This window comes from Dromaius novaehollandiae, chromosome 3 (assembly GCF_036370855.1).
Source record: "Dromaius novaehollandiae isolate bDroNov1 chromosome 3, bDroNov1.hap1, whole genome shotgun sequence".
Lineage (NCBI taxonomy): Eukaryota > Metazoa > Chordata > Aves > Casuariiformes > Dromaiidae > Dromaius > Dromaius novaehollandiae.
This window is the reverse complement of record NC_088100.1, coordinates 101,052,939-101,074,060: the sequence shown is the minus strand read 5'-3', so window position 1 is coordinate 101,074,060 and position 21,122 is coordinate 101,052,939. Positions and strand designations below refer to the sequence as shown.

At 39.7% G+C, this 21,122-nt stretch overlaps 1 long non-coding RNA gene across 1 annotated transcript in view; it reads left to right on the top strand.

Annotated features, from left to right (window-relative positions):
- LOC135327926 (uncharacterized) overlaps positions 1-21,122 on the top strand; it is a 90,330-nt gene that overhangs the window by 43,439 nt on the left and 25,769 nt on the right. The window contains exon 3 of the long non-coding RNA XR_010388555.1: positions 3,851-3,919. This is a non-coding gene — a long non-coding RNA (uncharacterized LOC135327926). The remainder of the gene's footprint in view (positions 1-3,850; positions 3,920-21,122) is intronic.

Sequence of the window (21,122 nt, the reverse complement as noted above, 5' to 3'; positions counted from 1 at the left end):
CTCCCCTGTTCCAATTCATGACCGTGGTGTCTCATTCTCCTGCCATGCACCTCAATAAAGAAGCTGGCTCTGTCTTCTCAGTAACTTTCTCTTGGGTATTTGAAGGCTGCTATTAAGCTTTAACTAGTTGTTCTTCCCACAGGAAAAAAAGCAATGGGTCTAAGTTGCCAGTGGGAGGTTTAGATGAGACAGAAGGAGAAGCTCTAGTAGTGAGCACAGAGAGATTTGGGAATGGGGTGCCAGGAATCCCAAGTCATCTCTGTCATTGGAAATTGTTAAGAATAAATTAGGTAAATGCCTTCATGTAGAGTATATATCCTTCCACGGGGTGGAAATGCCAAGAGATGAACTCGACCTTCCCTTAAGATGCCTTCCAGCCTTATTTTCTGCTGCTTTGATTCTGTGCTAGAAGAGCATGTGAATACAAGCTTTAGTGCCAGCTTAGAGCCACAGGGCTCAGTAATTGGAAAGGTTGAGCTCTAACTGCATAATAAATTTCAGCACTTATTAATATTTCAGAAAGTTATGAATGCCTGAAAATCACTAGGGAAAGATAGTTATATTGGAAATCATTTTGCAGCCTCAGTTATTGCAGTGCTAGCAGCTGTCCACTCTGCTTATGTCTAGTCACCTGAGATAAAATGAATAAACTTTATTTAAAAGGGCAAAAAATAGGTCTGCCAATAATGAACCTTTAAAAAGATCTGTGGCCTCTACTACTAGCTGACTTTAATTCTTTGTATTTAAAAAACTTCAGGTTAATATTACTTGTCCAGGCAGCTAAATATCTATGTGGAGTAGATTGCTACTGATATTATCTCCATTCTGTAAATGAACAAACTGGGCTGGAAAAGGTTGTTAAGCATGATATTATTTAAACAAGAACAAAAGTTTAGGTTTGTTTGCTGTCATGCTCTTCCAAAATGCGCTAGAATGCAAAGCTTCCCCCATGAATCAGAGAAGCAAATCGCTTAGACCTCTTTGCCTGTTTTCTAGGTTTATGCACTAAAACACTTGAAGGACCCCACATTAGCAGCCACTCCTGGAAATTTTACCTTTCAGTTTATATATATATATGTGTGTGTGTATACATATATGTAAAAGATATATTATGTATATTTTATATATATATCTCCTATATATGTAAGAGAACAATTGACACGGATAGACAGGAATTAATAGGTACGCCAGCCCTGAGCTGTCTAATACATCATTTATAACGCTTTGCACGGAGTAGTCTATGCATGCATCTGAAGTAGTGTGAAAGCAGCATGCAATAAAAGATAAGCCAGGCATAGCCTTGTGTGTCCTCAGACAGAAAAGAGCCCTTTCTGACCTATTCAGTATAAAATATTGTTCTTGAACTATTTTTGAAATCCTTCACCATTCTTTTCACCATCTCCATTGTATTCTCACAAAGAAACATGTTCCCTTCCGACAAGTTTTTGATACCTAGTAAAAGGACACCCACTTATTCTCTGTGCTCATTGCCGTTGAGCTGCTACAACCTGCTGACTGGATAGGGACCATCTGACTTCCCTTATAGTTTAAATAAAATGATAGACTGGCTACATGGGGAATCCTTTATCCATCTAGTTAATTACAGTTTTTATATTTTGGAAGCTGGGTCAAAACGCTCTCTCTTTCAGTTGAAAGCTATGCTATTTAAACTCCATCTACTATGCACCATTCATTCACAGCTCTGCTGCTCAAAGTCAGTAGTGACTCTTCTGTGGTAAGTGAACATCATCTTTTTCAGTTTGTGCTCAGACCAGAACCTAAAGCCAAAACCTCATTAAGCAGAGTCCACTGTGCAGACAAGTCATTTGCTTAACAGTTTGCTGGTGTGAAGTGAAAATCACTTTGTAAAGTCGAAGCTTGTAATGTTATCTGAGAGAACGGGCTATGAAGAAGAAAGTGAGGTGACGGAAACAGTTTGGAAATAATGTTTATTTCAGTGTTGGAGGGTTTCGCAACAAAGCCTGAGTTTGGGAGGGAAGCCTGGAAGGGAAGTTTATTGAAAATGTAAGCTTTTCAAGTGAAAATGGAAATTTTCTGTAAAACTGTGTGGTTAAATGTCATTTTGTGTTAAGTTAAAAAAACCACACAAGGTATTGACTTTTTTTAATCACTTCCACCATACAGATCAAGCAAATCATCTCTGAAAACCTTGATACTGCAGGCTTAGCTTATGTTCTTTTTTGGAAATAGTTTTGTCTTCACAAACAGCTAAGGCCCCTGTGCTTTTGTTTGAAAGTGGGGGGTCCCAACCTCTTGGAAGTGAGAGTCAAAGTGTGCATGGTCTCCTCTGCCCATCCTTATAATTGCTTTCCGAGGTGAGTGTTTGTGGGAGGGAGGTATTCTCTCAGCTGAGTGTATTTGGGCCAGTCAAGCAAGTTGAACTGCTTTCTAGTCCAAATCCTGCTTGTGCGCAATGAGGCAGCTCTGCTTTCCAGGCACCAGCAGAAGCTGCTGGGACAATAAAACCGAGCAGAGACAGCAGGGGACTGCTTCTTGCCTGAGTCTGGATTGCTCATAAGGTATGAGCCCATCTCAGGGAAGGAGAAGAGCAGGAAGCACAGGACAGACACCAACCCCGCTTTCTCCTGGAGGAAGGAAGCTTTCTAAAAGGAGAATTTCTAAGGCAAGTTGGAAGCTTCTTTTTCCTTCTTTGCTGGTAATTCCCATGTAGCAGTATCCTAAACCACAAATAACTCCATGTGGTGAGATAAGAGAAATTGTCTTTTCCTGGCAGTTTATTATAAAGTGTTTTAACTCATAGAAGCAAAGAGTCAGAAGATTTTCCTGCAAGACGTGAAGGGCTCATATGAAATGCCGAGTGCTGCAGCCATTGGAATTTCCATGGGTTCAACACATTGAGCCAGCAGGAAACACGGGCCACAGAGGGCTGGCACAGAGCAGCGAGGGAATCGCTGCGTGACATCTCGTCACCTGTTTCTGAATTTGTTTTTGCTTTACTGTTATATTGTTACCTAATAAAATGAGAATACTTTCTCTCAGGAGGCAGTTAAGTGACAATATTAAGGCATTTGGATCTGGTATCTGCAGCATTGCTAAATACAGGCTGGCTCAAAATAATGAGTTTAGCTCTGTGTTTGGTTTCCCATTAAATTCTTCTTAAATTGTTATTTGATCATGGCAGTTTGAAATAGTGATAGAGGTGAGTTTCCGTGAAATAGGAACTCAAACATTATTCAACCTGAGTGGAACACCATTGTGCAAGGGTTCAATACCTAAAATCTTGATAAGCTGCTAAGACTGCTGGAGGCTGTTATCATCAGTCTTTACAGACATAGCGATACTACTTCTGTTGATGTATTTCTAAAACATGCTAAAAACGGTAGGCTCTCTATCAGACTTCAGTAAGAAAAAAGAAAATAAGAATGCCATACTGTGACTACATATGATTTAGTCCTCTCATATTTAAGTTCCAGAACTTTGTGGGACTATAGGACTCAGGTCCCTGCACAGCATATGTCTAGCTTTGAGTGCGATCTATTCAAGTTTATAAAATAACTCATATGCTTAAATGTTACAATAGGTCAGGGTACTGACGTACCCTTACCTTTATCAGTTTCTTTGCAGTAACAAATAAACAGAAGAATGAAAAAGGATAAGTTTACATGTGTCAATGCAGAGATAAATATAACATTATTCAGGTGACTTCTTTATATGACTCATCTTTAGTTGAAGTGACAATTATTTGAAGTAATTTAACACTGTCATGTGAAAGGTTAATGATAGTTGTACCTTTGAACAGAGTTGAACACAATACAGATTGTGCTAGAAATACAAATCCAACCTAAATTTTCTTTAATTATTCTTCTAGAACAATTTCCCGTGAATCAATTAAGCCATAAGCAAGCTCTTATTGAACAACAGAAAGAACTGTATTAAGGTAAGTTTAACACAATTCAATTTAAAAAGTAGTTTGTTACCTAATGTGTCAATGTCCCTACAAAAAGTGTTTGTTCATTTGTTCATTTACTTAAAGTTTAAAATGAGTGTTACGTCTCAATTCAGAAACGTGAAGAATTATTTTCCTTGACCAGTACCGTCATATGGTAAATCCTAATTATGGAGGTACCTCCCTCTAGTGGACAAGAAGACACTTCGCTGCAGTATTTTTCAGTGCTATATTTTTTTGTCTTTTCAGTTCAGTATTTTTCCTAATCTGATCAGGATTTAGGGACGAGTGTGCCTTTAAAAAGGCAGGGGACAGGAGGGGGGATGAGCAGGGGTTGCTCACAGCGGAGAACAGGGTAAGGAGAGAGATGCCTGCGAGCGCTGGCTCAGGACTGGTGCTGCTCAGCATCGCCAGCGTTTGGGCTGCAAAAAGGGGCTCAACACAGGGTGCCACAGCTTGCAAGTGCCATAGAAATAGTCAGGATAGTCAAAACAAAGCTGTCAGAGGAACTGCAGTAGGCTTTCCTGATACTGAGAGATGAAACAGTAGATAGAATTCAATATTGATAAATGCAAAGTGGTGCACTTGAGTTAAAATAAGCATATGCAGTAGAAGGCTCTGTATTAGTTATTACCAGTCAGGGAAAGATCTTGGGGTCACTGTCAAGTGTTTTCTGAAAATATCAGCAATGGTCAAAAAGGTAAATCAAATGTGAGGAACAATTAGGAGAAGAATGGAATGAAAATACTGTATTTTTGCAGTTTTTTACCCTATCCTAAAAAAGATAAAGTAGAATTAGAGGAGAGGAATAAGGATGTTGAGAAATATGGAACAAATTCCATGTGAGAAGAAACTGAGTCAGAGAACCACAGAACAGAAACGGAAATGGAACAGGACACTCCAGCCTGCAAAGGGACAGCTAGAAAAGGACATGCTTGAAGTATATCAAATTGTGAACGGGAAGAGGACAGTGAATAGGGAATTATTATTTCTATTTCTCATAACAGAAGGAGTAAGCGAATGTTCTAATACCCCTATTAACGCAGAAGGTTGAGAGTATAATTAGGCTCAGAAAAGAATTTAACAGAATTAATGAAATACAGGTCTGTTGGTGGCTACTAAATAAAACAGTCTCACTGAAAACTTTGTCTCAGAAAGTCCATGAGTATCAGACACTAGTTGAGTTGGCCATGGGGGAAAAACACTGTATGGCTGCTCTGCTTCCATGTGCTCTTTTTATAAATATCCAGCACTGGCAGGGGTGGGAGACAGGCTGGCATTTTTAAACTTGGAAGTGAAGCGGGCACCTCCTCAGCCATCCTTTACTGTACTATATATACACATTGGTTTATTTTTATATCTGGTTATAACATTTTGATATTCTGCTTGTATTTTGAATGGGTATACTTGCTATCTGCATTGCCAGTTCTTGAGATTTTATCACAAGTCTCCCTCATGTTAGGTGTTTTTCTGACAGTTCCAGTTGCAGATGATCTTGCAAATGAAAGCATCTTAAATAAAAGACAGAGATAAAAAAAATTTTAGCTTTGCAGTTTGTGTAGAAAAGTTTCATGTGTACCCACATCTTAAAAAAAGAAGGGGGGGAGGGGAGGAGTAAACGTTAAAGATAAGACAGCATCACTTGCTTCCACTTATAAAATCAGTGATTTTTATGAACCTTTCCTGTGATCTATTAATGCATGGACTTACCAGTATACCTTTTTTAAAAGAAATGGTAGCAAAATGTTTTAACCATATACAATGTAAATCCTCATCAAAAACTCAGATCCTTGTATGTCTTGCCAGAATATGATCTAAATCAGATCTTGAAAGATAATATAATTGATTTTTCAGTGGTTTCCCTTAATTGTAATGCACACTTTTAAAATTCAGTGGCATAACATAGTCCACTGTATATCATTGGGATTTCTAATGGTGATAATAAATTAAACATCAAATAATTAAGCATCTTTCTCCTTTGCTGGCTTAATTGCCAAAACTCAGGAGCTGCTTAACATCCCCTTGATGAATTCCTTGATTCCAGGAGTCAGTAAGCGTAACAGCAGTGTACATTAGTGTGTGGTGCACATCACTCAGGCACCCCGTACACATGAGTGTGCTGCAACTTATTGGAGAAAAATAGGAAGTTTGGCTGGAGAGCTGGTATGTCTGTGGCTGGCAAAGCATGGCAGTGAAAGGACTGAGAGTAACTGGACATAAGTGAGAGCCAATGGAAAAATAAAACTGGAAAAAGTTTTTTTCAAAAAAAAACAGGCTGCAGAATCATACACAGCTCACTACTTATTTCTCTCTTAATGAGATTTTAACACATTTTACATGTGACTACTTTAGATTGAGATTTTCAGATTCCACTATAAATAATAATGATTAATCCAGCATATTATTTTCCAATACTTTCTCTACTCAAAATGTCAAGCCGGACATTAGCTAATAAATTATTTCAAAGTTCAACCAGTGTTTTTAGACCTGTACACATTTTGTCAGTTAATTCTCTACTATAATGAAAACAGAAGAAAATTCATAACAATATTTTTCCCTTTCTGTTCATACTTTCCTTGGCCACACAAATGCCGTGCTACAGGAAAAGGCAGATAAACACATGCTTTTGTATCTATAGATAGAGCGGTAAATAAAAAATGGCTAAACTTCCATATGTAACAAGTACGTGTACCTATGCTGCTCAGATTTGAACTGGGGGAGCTCTGCATATCTGCTTCTACCCTTGGCTACATCAGAGAGTCTTACTCCTTAAAAAAGCCCTCTTACTTTTGCTGGTGAAAGCAGTGGAGGGCACTGACCAATGCATACTCATGTTATGGATGTTCTAGAAGCCTTCCTAAAACAAAGACACATTTCATGGGATTTTAAAAGAAGTACTAACATTTTTGAAAGCCTGTCATGGCAGCAAAAAGATCCACATTATTCAGAAATGGGAAAGGGGGAAAAAGTTATAAAAAATATCTGATAACTCCATATTATCTCCAAGACTGAACTTTCCACTGTGTCCCACCTTCTGTGCTATAGTCTGTACAGATGTGAAAACATATTATCAATCTTTCCCTTGGAAAACTGTAAAACATATAATTTCTCTTTAGAAGTATCCTCTTTGCTATCATCAGGTGATCACCCATAAAAGAGTCCACTTCCCAATAAAAACTGTGTTGCAGGAGCTGTAGGGTTTATATATATTCCCTACTTCTTCACTGCATGCTAGAGAGCTTTCCTGAGTAATGCGGTTCACTGGAAGACAATTTGCTTCTTGATCTTCTATACTGTCAGGTTTCAGATCAGCCAACGTATATTATGCCATGGTGAAATGTACTGGATGATCTAGGGTCCTATGCCTGTTACTCAGCTCTTTAAGAATCGTTCCTGATTCAAGTCAGGTTAAGATAAGCAAATAAAAAGTATTTATTTCTAAAAGAGGCAACGCAGATGCAAAAGTTTATAAAGACACAGAAGGAAAAGGAAAGAATTCTATGTTTAATCTACTTGTGCTGAGATCACATGTAACACGTCTTGCTTTTCCTCCTTGTGTCCCTGGCAGGCTGTACATAGGTACCTAACCCAGGTCGCTGGGGACTCAGTGTTCTTGCACAGTCTGCACGCTCTGTAAATGTGCTGTCAAAACACACCGGCTTTTATCTTAAACTCATCTTCTGAGTTCTGTTCAAATTTGGCTCTTCTTTTTCTCAAAAATTATTGATCTTTAACTTCTCTGGAAGGAGTTTTGTCCTTCTGCCTCCCACCTTCTGCCTACATGAACTCTCTGAAAATGTTAATCTATCTTCAGCAGGATGGTCATGATCTTGACTAAACTATTAGGAAATTGTTAACTCATGAATGAGAATATGTGAAAATCACAATGAGAAATGTTTCCATATGCAGTCTATATTTTGTATTAACATGTAATCACTAACTGTTCTGATATAAAAATGTAAATACAGCTGATGCATGTAGCTCATTGCTGGCTTTTGTTCAAAATCAGAAACCTGGGTGACTCATTATTCTGAGGTGACAGTGAGCTTAGGGTAGCTGAATTCAAACAATCAATTATTTGCTTCATTCATTAACAAAAAATTGTTACCTCTACATCTGACAGGAAGAGCCAACCCCACATTGGAATCGGCAAACACATCAGAAATTAGAATGTTGCCTAATGTGCCATCAGCATAAGGAATAGTATGCTTGTCAGATGCAAAAAAGCAATTAAAAAGTTTTTCAAGAAAAAACATAATTATACTTTGGAAATGTCAGTGCAACCGTAAGAGCTAGGAGCAAAAGCAACACAGTTGCATCATTTCTGCTCTGTCTAGATTAGTTGACTAATGAAGGACGATTGAAGACTCTGCTCTTTAGAATCAGTAAAAGGAAGAAGGATTTTATATGTCAGCTCAATGGCCTTCACTAGGATTATAGGATGGGGTTATTTTTCCATTGTTGTGCTCAAATCCAAGCAATGAAATCTGCTAAGGCACAAAATGTCCTTTGCTTGGAACATCATCATGTTCTATGACAAGTCTAAGACAAGTTGGAAGAGAAGTTGAAGATGAGGTGACAGCATGTTACTAATACTGTTCAGATCTATGAATCATTACCAACAGATGTAGTAAGTGCAGAGTTTTCAGTAAATTTCAAAGTGAAATTCTAGAGCCACTCAAGTGGCTTTACTTCAGATTTATATCCATGGAACTGACAGTGGAGTATGACACAAAGATGATATGCTTCTTAAGTGGCAACGCTTCCAAACTAAAAATTAATTAATGAAAATCAACACCGAACTAATCTTACCTAAGGCTAACGCAGTCCTGTGTTTAGGGAAAACTTTAGCACAGTTTTGATTAGGATTTACCAATTAATCTTTGCTCAAGATATTTGTAGGACCCAAAGCATATCAATATTCATAACCTAGATTCAGTTCAAAGCAATAAAAATAAGCATCATTGTGCCATTCTGAGTTAGCCCTAACAGAAGTAGAGAAATCTCCGTTCTGAGTAAAATACAAATGGAAAGGACATTTATCTTAGTCTGCCCTATTGAAATGCTTGAAATGCATTGGAAAAATGAATTCAAAATATACAGTTTTATAGAACATTCTAGTTTTCCTCCACATATTTTATGACATACTTTTTTTTTTTTTTTTTTTTTTTTTTTTTTTTTTTAACTAATGGATCCATGCTTCCCATAATTTATCTGAAACGGGACTGAATGAATAGGCCCTATGCTGGAGAGAACTTCTCTTGGAGAATTGAATTGGAGCATGAGTGGTGCCACTGTTGTCTGACTTGCACAAAACATGCCCTCAACCTCTCAGACAAACACTCAGCAGAGCCCTTTTAGGAATACACTGAAAATATGCTATTTGAAGAGGTCCGTGTTAAAAAAAAATGACAGCACCTTTTTAAAACTTTGCACTATGTTTCATCTGTTTAGTGTGGGAACTCTATATAAAGTACAGAAGAGGTCATTTCCCCGTGGGTGCTGGAACAGATTCTTTTTTTAATTTTTGTCTGCCATTTATTTCTGGATCATCTGAGCTTTCTAGTTTCTGTGAAGCTCTAGGGCAAATTCTTCCCCTTCCACTAAATGGAAACCTTTGATGATTCAATCATTAGCTGCTTTTCTTTGAGTGCTCTGTTCTTCCTTCGAGCTCTGCTGTATAACATCACCTTTGCCATAGTGCCATTCCAGCTGAAATACCTCTTGGCTGAAATAAAGAAAAAAAACAAAGTCAAGGAAGAGCACAAATAAAGTTCCTAGACAAGTCCTCTTAAGCGACCTGTGAGTTTCAAGAAATACTCACATTACAATAACTGAACTGTGAGAAGTACAACACATGCCTCTCGCAGCCAGACAGAAACTTCCTAGCTGGAGTGTAGGTGGCAGTCCAGCTCCAGGAGCTGAGCAGTGTCTCTTACCAGGGCTTCAGGTAGCTTCATGGTTCTGTAAGCTATATCCAGTGCTGCTTTCTAAAATGTTACACCCTCTGTGTGCATGCTTATGTGTACGTCTCTTCTGCGATTGCTCTGTGTCTAGGCACAAAGGTCTAGTCAAATCCAGTGAAATACAAGGAGCAATATCCGGATGGACACTAAAGCCTGCAGCCTTCCCATTTTTGGAACTAATGGGTTGCATTTGATTATCAGAGTCGCCTAACCTAGACGTCATTGTATGTTGTATTGCATATATCTATGGGCAAATTGTCAGCTTACTAGGATAGGTTGCAGTGCCTCCTGCCAGGCTTGGGGTTGCTGCTTTACCTGAACTGGAGCTAACGACCATGGGCTCTAGTATGACTGGTGGCTGGTTTGTTTTCTGCTGTTCTGCTGCTCTCCAGCAGAAAATACCACAGGACAGCTGAAAATCTTTTGCTATACTCCTGGAAATATCAAGCGCAAAAAAGGTAAAGTATAGCCATTATTCCAAGGCCTCAGCTGGACAAACGGTTCCTTGTTAGCCTCTTCTGTGGTTATGTAATAGAGGTTTCAATGTAAGTGCACTTTCAGCCCCCCCAAAATCATTCCTTTTGGTCTTTGTTTCAGAAATATCTTCTTATGTGGTTGGCGTTCTTAAGGATTTTATAGACTTCCTTAGAAGATGATGTTTATGTACATACTATGCAAATTATCGGATCAATATGTTCTTGGAGATTTGTTTTTTATGTCTTGAGTCTTTCTAAATTTTGCGTATTTTATGTAACTGTTTTTTAACTTTTACAGTTATTAAAGCTCAGATGTTAAGCTCTACAATTTATTTTAACATGGCTATCCTAGTTAAAGATATTTTTAAATATAAGTTTAGATAAACGTAGCAAAAGAGAGGGAAATTTTTAAATGAATACTGACTTTTTAAAAATGTCCAAAAGTAATGGAGGTTTTCAAGAGTATAAGAGTATAAATGCTGGAACTCATTTTGAGTCCTACCTGCCTGTTTGGTGGTTTTCTCTCTTTTTCAAGTTCTGCTCTCATTACAGTTTTTAATAGGTTTTTCATTATAGATTAAAGAACAAAGACTAATAGAGACAGCATTTAGGACAGAATTTTCCAAAGCTCTTAAAGGAATAGGGAGTTAAACATAGGTCATGTGTGCAGTCAATGAAACAATGCAGTGTATGATGCAGCTATCTAAGCTACCTATACAATCACTCACGCACAGCATTGCTTTGGCAATGCACAACTTGTGCAAAAAAAAGGGAGTTATAATGGACAGGGCGAAACAGGGTCTGTCAAAACAGAAATACTTCCTTGACCCAGTTCATCCTGAGTTGGTAGTGCAGTAAGAACAAACCTGCTTTAAGTGTCAGATGCTTTAATTCCACAAAAAAACTCGGCTGCAGCCACTCGATATAGCCAAAAGTTAGTATATTTGGGCAGATAGCAATGATTTCCTTGCACTTTGAAATATATCCATATTATAATTGGTTCTCCAGGAAGGGAGAAAGGAGTTAAGATCAAATATTAATAGTTGGGGTAAAACACTGGATCCGTTAAAGATTATTCCCAAGTGTGCAGGATCTATAATTCCATCGTACAGGACATAACATGTGCAGAAGCATTTCCCAGATACTTCATAAATTCCATATGAATACGTTTCAGAACCTCTTCCAGCCCCCAGACTGTCCTATTGGCTATGGAATGTGCTCAAATACGATGATGACAGCTACAGAACACGAAACCGCATTAGACAGCAGTTTGTCTTATATGTTTCCCACGTAGTTTCCTTAAATTTTTGCATCACTGTTCTGCACAAAACTTATTTATATTTGTTCATCCTTGTGAATGCAAGTGTGGGGGAAATTCTCTCCTCTGTACTGCTGTTATACAACAGGCTTACTGTATATTCCACACTTCTCTTGTGCCTTTGAAAGCGAGAAAAAAGCATAATAAAAATCTAGTCCGTGAGAAAGAAACCTGCACAAGATCAGAGAAAAGAATTTTGCTTGTGATATGCTCAATCTAACGTGCAGCTATCAATTTCTGTCAACATAGATTGCACACAGAAATCTGAATTACTTTCTGTCTGAATTTGACATTCTGCCTGATTTTTTTTCCCCCTCTCACTGGAAACTGTTGTCTTTCCCTTTGCATTATATGTTCCACAGTGTTCTTTTTGCTAGAATGTGCCTTGGTATGGTGAGTGCTACCTTGTCAGCCTCAGGGAGCAGTGGAGAAGTTAAGACAAAAAACAGTTCTTGCTTGAGCTACCTCAGAGCTGGGTCTCAGGAAATCGCTGTATACCCCCATGGTTCACAGTAGGGCACTGCAGCACCCAAAGGAGCATCAGTGCACAGAGGTGCATGCTCATGCTAGCCTCAACCTCAGCTTGGTACTTTCACACAGAGCAGCAGTACGCGCTGAAACTGAGGTCATGCTTAAAGTGGTAGAACTAGATAAGCATGACATTACAACTCCAGCTAGAAAAACCTTTAGTCACATTATTCCCAGCATGTTGCCAGTGACAATACAGCTGCATCTCTGTCCCACTCTGTTGTGCAATGTGGCTATGCCTTTAGAATCATGTTTTCAGAAGTACGGTGCCAATTCATCTAAAGATGGCTATGTCTATATGATCAAGCAGTACAGTGCAATAGGAGCAGATCTACAGAGCAAAACAGTCGGTGCACTGGATGCAGCGCCCACACTAAATGTATTTGTGGAGGCAGGCGGTGAGAGGGTTAGTTCAGGCCAGCTCTCGTCTGGTCCTGCAGTCTGACTGTCTCCAAGTGGTTGAAGCACATTAGGCATAACCGGGGCATATGTCTGAGCTGAACGTGGATCCAGAAGGAGCCCAGTTTGTGTGCTTTGGGACTTTTTCACAAGGTGAGCCATAGCACAGGAAATGGCCATGGGTATGGGAACTTACTGCAGAAGTACACTCCTAGTATGAACTACACATTAATATACAGGCATGTGCTGTCAGCTCCCACTTTAACACTAATATAGAAGGTACATTTTCAAAAAACCTGAACATATTGATTGTTAAAACCATCTGAAGGTATGACTGGTTAGTACTGGCACATGAATTCAGTTAGAGACCCAGGTTTCACCTAGCAGTTTAGATGGTCAGGAAAACTTAACCCTAAGTGCAGCACTGGCTTCTGAAAATGCAGATCTGAAATCTTAAGTATCTGGTCCCCCAAAGTTCTGGTTCAGTTGCTCATCTATTAAATGGAGTAACATGATTTATTGATGCCAGTTCTTACACTTTTATCACAAATCTTGCACTTTCAGTGTCCTCCTTTAGCTGTGTCCAAGAGCCATGAGACAACCAGAATGTCTCCTCCTCATTTATAAAGCAAGTTTCTGAAGTATAGAGTTTTAAGAATGCTTATAAATGAACCTCATGATTTGAGAGGTAGAAGCTGTAATTTTTGAAGGTTTTATCAGTAGTATTGAGTATTTGTCTGCCTAATATTTGTCTTTTTTATTCTTTTGTGCTCAGTCTTTTAAAAGTGCTTAGTAAAGAGGGCTAAAATAGGAATACAATTAGTAAAGGGTTGAATAGTGCAAACATTGCTTTTGCTCTTCTTAGGAGGTAAACCCGATGACAGTAGAGATTATTTGATAAAATCATATTTCTCTGAAAGGGATGTACAAGTTCTTGTTTCCCTGTATATATTCAAGTAAACTAGCAGCAATTTGTTTCTTTGATCATCGCTTGCAACCTGTCTCCTCATGCACTCTGCCCACAAGCTCACTCTCTCTAAGCTCAGAGTGCCTGTCTGGTTTGTTTCTGTGGCTTTCTGTCTTCTCTCCTAAATTTGCAGATGTAAGTAAAGAATACCAACATGCATCCATACATTTATGTATCTACACAAGCAGTACACAATACCATGCAAATTCTTGAGTGGCCTGGCATGTGACCTTATATTTAATGGTAACACGTGATTGTGTTTTGGTGTAAAAACTTGAGTGGTTTCATAAGGGAGCCTATCTATTTCTGTACTTTTAAATAGAAAAGGACAGTTTCACTCATTTGCTTTGATTGATTTTTCCCAATTCATAATGAACAAAGTGAAACTCGGAATGTGGGAGTATCTCTCCAGTTGTCTAAAAGGTAAACACATTGTTCTGAAGGAGGTTTGTTTTGTAAAAAATTAAAACAACAACTACCAAGGCTGTGAAAATATCAGAATGAAGTAGTTTTGGCAGAAACTGAAAGTTGAACAGCTTTCATTTAGCACAAGAAGTCCCTAACCAATACTTTTAAATGGTTTGCTAGATGGCACGTCTGCTTCACTCAGCAGAGAGAAAGACAGATTTTTCTTGAATGACACAGCCTCTTGCATCTAGTTTTTTAAAATTCTTAAGCTCTTTTCCATGCTGCATTTCAGCAACGTCAGGATATCGAAGGACTTTTACTTTTTATCTGTAACTCAAAAAAATGACACAGTAGCTCAGACTGCAAGGGAAAGATTAGAGGGTGCTTGAAACCTGTAAATTTCCACTGATGAAAACTCCAGCCTATTATATTGCAAGACACTCACCTTCCAAACAGATATTTAGTTTTCTGTACCAGAGGAATATTTTAATTATCTCATTTATGAAAATGCTGTTACTTTGCTTTTCAAATTAGTGTTCTAACCCTAGACTTGACCTACAAAATGATTAATCTTTTGACATACATGTTAATATCTTTTATAATACATCAGTTCAGCTGCCTTCTCTGTTCAGCCACTTTCTCTCTGATCAATTTTGTGTCCAAACACAAAACTAATTTTAAAAACAGAAACTTTCATTTAGAAGTGCAGTATTACAAATCTACTGAGAATTCGTGTATCAGACAGGGAAGAAAGAATTTAAAACAAGGAGCTGAAGTGCGACAGGCTGAGGACATGCCCTGTAACACAATGTTTGCAATCTGTAATTAAAAATGGTTCAATATGAAACATACAGATCTCATAGTGTGGCACAGGTTAGCACTGTAGCAGGGACTGTGTACATTAAATCAAAAAAGTTGGTGTCTAAGCAGGATTTGAGGGCAGAGAGGGATGGGGAATATAATAATTTACAGGACAACATCCTATTTATATGAAGGCTTGGTAAATTCATACTCCTCAAAGCCTTCTGAGGATCATCCGAAATGGAGGTTAAATCAAATTTAATGTTGTAGTGGTCCAGAAAAAGAAGTGCAGTTTCATAGCAGTACAAGCTACACCTAAATGGACTGATGGAGCAGAAAAGCTCCTCTGCTCCTCTTCTGACCTGTCAGTCGTAAGCAAACTGTCATAACACACTTGTCATTTTCAGACTGGCATCACCAACTAAAATTGTGCTAACTCACAGCAAGAGGAGAAAATTTTAGGTTTGCCTGCATCTGTCCATGAAGACACACCCTTAAATTGGTTAGAAATCAGCAATGAACCTAGTAGCAGCTCCCAGGCAAATTCCAGCCTCTTTAGAAAGCCTGGTTTTGCATTATTTATTGCTAAGACAGCTAATGACCCTCTGACATTCAGAAGCTGGTAGTTGCTTAGACTGAGAAAAGGGTACAAATAATTTCTGCTCTGATCTCATAGGTGTTGGCTCAAGGCTTGTCAGCACTGTGAGTAACACTATATTTTGCCACGCCAGGAAGGACATGGCTGAGGGTAGGTCAGGGCTGTGCCGTTCCCTGGGAGGACATCTCCTCTGCCTATGCAGATAGCTAGCTGCGGATAAATGGCCCAGCGAGATGCAGGGCAATAATTTATCTGCCCTCGAGTGTAGTTCAGCTGTTCTTTGCATTTTTTAAGGATAGCGCAAAAGAAGTACAAATTCTATTTGTGATGTGTTGTTTTCAATAGAACAGAAGGACTGACTTTAAAAATCCGTAATAGCATGCGGAGAGTCTAGCACCAAAGGTCTGGTTATGTACTGGTAAAGAAATCCATAGTGGCATTCATCCAGGACCTGGATGTTACCCTCAATGCCATGATTATGGACGATGAGTGACCTTCTTCTTTTAACACAAGAGCTGTAAGCAGTACATATCACTAAGTATTTATGGTTAAGGTCTCTCTCTTGCTCTTCAATCCTCTTCTTAGGTTGTGACCCTAAATATTTCTGATCTGACAGAGAGAAAAGTAATCTTCCAATCTGTTTGGTATTTAAATTAAGTTGCAAATGTGCAAAATGAAGCCACATGAATCTTGAAGGATAAACTCTTATACCGCCCTTTTCAGGAAGGTACAAAGACTGTGTAAAGCTGGTCCTGAATGCCGTTGAATCTGGTGGTACGAACCAGCCATGCCTTCACCATGGTACAGGTGAACATTGTGGGATGGAAATGCATGGGGCGAGGCGAAGTTGTGTTGTAAGGGTTACTGGTACAGAATGATTACTGATAGTTATAAGAAGATTTTTGTTTTCCAGGTTGGGTTGAAAATCAGTGAGGGTGAAATCCTGGCTTCACTGAATGCTAGAGCAAATTCTCGCAGACTTTGTGGAATGGGTGTTTTCGCCCTAAACCTATTCATCTTCTGTGCTTCCCTCAGTGAATGTTCCTGTACCCCGTTCTCCTGAAGGGCTGTGGTGATGGGCTAAAGTTTTTGTTCGCTAGCAGGGCTATACAGCTCTTAATGCCTAATACTGCGAGTCTTAATGGAATTCACAGCTCCAGGTTTGACCCTGGAGCAACCCTGCACAAAGATCAGCTGTGACCTAGCCTAGTCAGCAGTACTTGCTTAAGAAAAGCTTTTGTCTAAAGAAAGACAGAAGTGCTGAAGTCCAATCTTCAGGGCAGCATCCCTGCCACTCAGGGTTTGCACCCAGGAAGCTCCATACCAAGGTGCCGTGTGGGCTGAGGGCTCCCTGGGACCGGTATTGCCACCAGGGCCTGTCCCCCCACCCAAGGGAGCAGGGTCCTGGGGGAGCTGAGGCAGCCCCAGCTCCAGGGGGGTGTTGGAGCTGGGGCCTGAGTGGGGACCAGAAGGTCCGGTGGCTGGGCAGGGGCAGGGCCGTGGCAGGGCTGGAGCCGGCACGACTGGCGTCATGGGGCAGCGACTGATGGACCCAGGCTGGGGCTGGTGGAGGTCCTGGGGGAGGACAGTTGCAGGCACATTCAGGCCTGGCAGTGCCCTTGGGACACCGACACTCACCTGCAGTTTAGATGCCTTCATGCTTTCTCTCTTTAAAAAACTGAGGAAGATTAAATCCTTTCAGAAATGGCAAGAGGAGTTTTTTACGCAGAGCCTAGGTCATCCATGTGGATTATGAAAAACATTGTGTTAAAGCTGTTCTCTGCTTAAAGGCTTTGAACTTTCATCTCCTAGTTTTTTGGAAGAGTGCTCTGAGCACCATGCTGTGAATTAATCTGCGTTTCTTTTCATTGGAGCATCCTACCATGCAAAAAAACCACAGGGGAAAAATGCCTCTCAGCTGAAGAAAGAGATCAGAGTCCTGGCCTTGGCCGAACACATATCCATATATTTTATGCAAAGAAAAATGAGATCAGGATGTGTCCCACCCTAGCACAATGGCAGACAGAGAATTGTCACAGGAGGTATGGGGGGAAAGGAGAAACTGGAGCTTGCATCTCTATTTAGTAAAGGACAGAGACAAGTTTGTCAGTCTTTTCTCTGGCTGTGTTTTGCATAGTTACAAATGTACTCTGAGCATATAAAATAGGTGCTTATTTTCTGAAACCTGGAGAGAATAGGGCCTTGAGCAGCTCAATGCTGCTAACCCTGCTAACTTCATGCTTTGGGAACCGGCAGGGGATGCGTGTGTGCACCCGCTTCTTGGTACTCATGGCTATAGACAGGAACACCCTAGGCAAGGAGTGCATCTGTGTGCCAAAAATCACTGCAGAGGACTAGAGGAGTAATGTCTACCTGCAGCTTCTAAATGCCTTTGCCCCCTTCTGAATCTAACCCCAAGTGGTCAATTCAAACTTGCATAAGGATCATCCCAGCAAAGCTCAAATGAGCTTTGCTTTGTATGTAAAGAATTAGACATTAATAAGCAATTTGTGGTGCCTCCCTAAACCAGATGGATATGACTTATAAGGGATTTTATATGTTAAAATGTTCAAAACTGTGCACCACATACAGTGTTGGTCAGGGAAGGTTAACTTCTTTCAGTTGTTCTGGTGAAATCCAGAATAACAGGGCTATTTTAGATGAGCGGAGTTCCCCTACCCAAGCCCTAAGAAACTGCTTGTTTGAACTATGCATTTATCCCAAAATGCTTTTATGCTTTTTTTTCATTTAGCTCTGTTTTAGCTGGGCTGATAAGTATGCAGTCAAGTGTGATGCAGGGAGAAGGTGGATGCAAGAAGAGTTTCTGTTTTTTTTCTGCAGCTTTCGGTATGATGAGAGCAAAAAAAGGTGGTACTGTCTCTGCTTGGAGTCTGGTGGCAGTTCAACAGCAGGGTGTTCCCCTACTGTTTTTTCTGCCTCCTCAGGTGAAAACTTGGACTGATTCATAAAGCCTGTAGTTATGCATGCCTTGTTACTACATGCCAGCTGTTGTCAGATAACTGTACTTACAGGCAAAGCCAAGGTAAGGGCAGGGCAAGGGGGACTCCTCACAGCCTGCTTTGCTGAGCGTGCTGCTGCTGCAGCATAGGAAGAAGAGGTTTGAGAGGGAGGCAGGGACTGTCAGCAGCTTGTGCAGTCTGAAAAGAGCGGGCACCACTGGAGAAGGGGGAGCAAGACAGTATTTGTGCTTCACGCTGCTTGCCATGCTTCTGGTAAGAACTCAGACTCTAACCTTGTGAGCAAGCTTGCAAGTCAGGCAATTATTCTTATACAAAGAGATTTCAAGTCAATAATCATTACTGAGAGGGATGCTTTCAAAGCACCTATGTGATTTAGCTTGCTTAAGCATGTGGGCAATTTTGAAAATGTAATCCTAAAGATCTTTTTGAATATAATGGAGTCCAATTCAAATTTTAGTGCAACTGCAGGTCTTTCCAGGGGTGTCAAAGGGCTATGAATCACACAGATTAATTTTATTAGGATATTTCTATCAAGAAAACAAGATCCTTAAGCGATTCATATGTTTTCAGTCATTCTTCCAGTGATGATTTTTCCCTTTCTTCGGATAATTTTTCTGTAGCTTTGTTAGGCTTGCAATGACTTAAGAAATCATTATTGGTCAAAATCAATACAGGCCAAAGTTTTATTCTGTGTTATGACTGGTCATTTAAAAATTCTTAAAGATAAAATGTTATTGTGCTCGATATTCTTCTCATTAAATATTTCATGGCAACAACAAGGGCTGAAGATTGTGGTAACTGCACATTTGATCTTGTAAAGAGAGGTGTTACACAAATCCTCCTAAAATTAGTGAGAATTCTCTCTTTTTCTTCGTCTCAAGTGGTCAGATCAGGGGAACCCACTAAGCACTTTATTCTGCACAAAGTCATGTTCAAAAACACAGCTATCTGGGAGCTGTATTTACCTGAAATAGCTACATGACAATTCTAACGAAAACACTGGGTTGAAAGAGTGAAGCAATACAATGTTGTTTTTCTTTTTACTCCAAAGTTTCCCAGGACTGAGCTGAGAAGATGAGGAAAATTAATTCTGGTAGCTTATGAGAGACACCCTCAGGAAAATTAAAATTTAGCAAGTAGAATGCCCTGTGCAGGGACTGAGGAGACAGCATTCAGATTTCTTTGCTTCCTAGGTTATAGATCACCCCCACTCCTTACAAGGGTTAAAGTAAGGACATATCTACTGTGCTTAATGGAGAGTGCAGAAGTTCCCAAGCTATTTCCACATTGCTGTGTCTATGCAATACAATGCAACATTGGATGGGCAGACAGTCGTTCGGGGTCTGAATTAACATTTCCATGCCCGCCTGTACCAGAGCTCATAAGCCTCACCTTTCCCTTGGCCTTTGCTGGCTCAGAGGCTCTGTTCCACGCTCCAGTGTGCAGCACAGATACACCTTTTGCAAAGTACAGAAAAGAGTGGGAGAACTGCAGGTTCTTCTGCTTTTGTGATTTGACTTAGCTCAGCATAGCTCCTTCTCCTATTAGGAGCTGTGTTACCCTCTGGGCAAATATGGAAGCAATGAGATCCTTGTTGCTATAGCTCATGCAGCACTACGGAGTCTCACCCATTCCAGCAGCACCTGCTGCTGCTTCCGATTCATTCTGGTCCTGCCCCAAGGTCTGTATCAAGGTTCTGTAGGACTATGCAAAGCTGCATTTTATGTCATATAGGTTTCCTGCTTAAGTGATATTCACTAAAATAAGCTATATATGCCAGGTCTATGGCTTTTTGGCACCTATGTTTGTTGGTGAATGCGAACTATACCACCTTAATCTTCTTTCAATCATCTGAACATGTAAGCAGCTTATATTGTTGGCATGGATATAGAAATCCAGCGCAAACACAATCAAACCTGTCAGCTTGCCTGGAAATACCCTTTTTTTCCAAAAGCTTTAGAGATGGGCCCTATAAATGACTTTCACTGAGTCAAACATGCTGCATACACTTAGACTTTGATAGATTCTTTGCTCAAAAGGTGGAAAAACAACAAAGCAAGAGATCAAAGCAACACACCAAATCTTATAAGTTTTAATTAAGCATGAGCAGCTGCATCCTGCCTTCTCAGAAAAGTCCCATCATTTCTGCTATGTAACATTAATGCTCACTGAATTGTAAAGCTCAGGGGAACCCCAGGCACAATTTGGAGAAGACAAACATTTGTTTTTCAGAAACAGATTCATTATCGTTTGAAGTACTGGTTTAATCTAACCAGTGATCTTATGGGAATATCTTTGAAGAGTTCTGTCTCTGCAAATCAGTTTAATTTGTAAGCAGAAGGAAATAAAATGACCAAAAAGGCAAAGATTAGTACTGCAAAGAGAACATCACTGATATTCCTTCAAGGGGACGATGATATTTTACCCTCTGAAAAATTGTCAAGAAAACAAATGTACCCTAAAAAAAAAAGAAAAAATTTGGATTATTTTCTCCTTCATGGAGTACTGACAAAATGTGAAGATGATGATTTTGGCCAGAATCTCCCAAAGGGGGTTTCGAACTTTTCTCTCTTCAACAAAACAATCACAAAGTGGCTTATTGCAGTGCCAATAACAGCAAGATATTTCTCTAGAGATCCTGGCAACAGAAGCAAAGAAGAATAGCCTTATTGTAGCTCTAGTAATTCAAGCGTTGCTTTGGCGTACATGCTCACACCCAGGTTACACTTGCACAGCCCAGTACTTGTGAGAG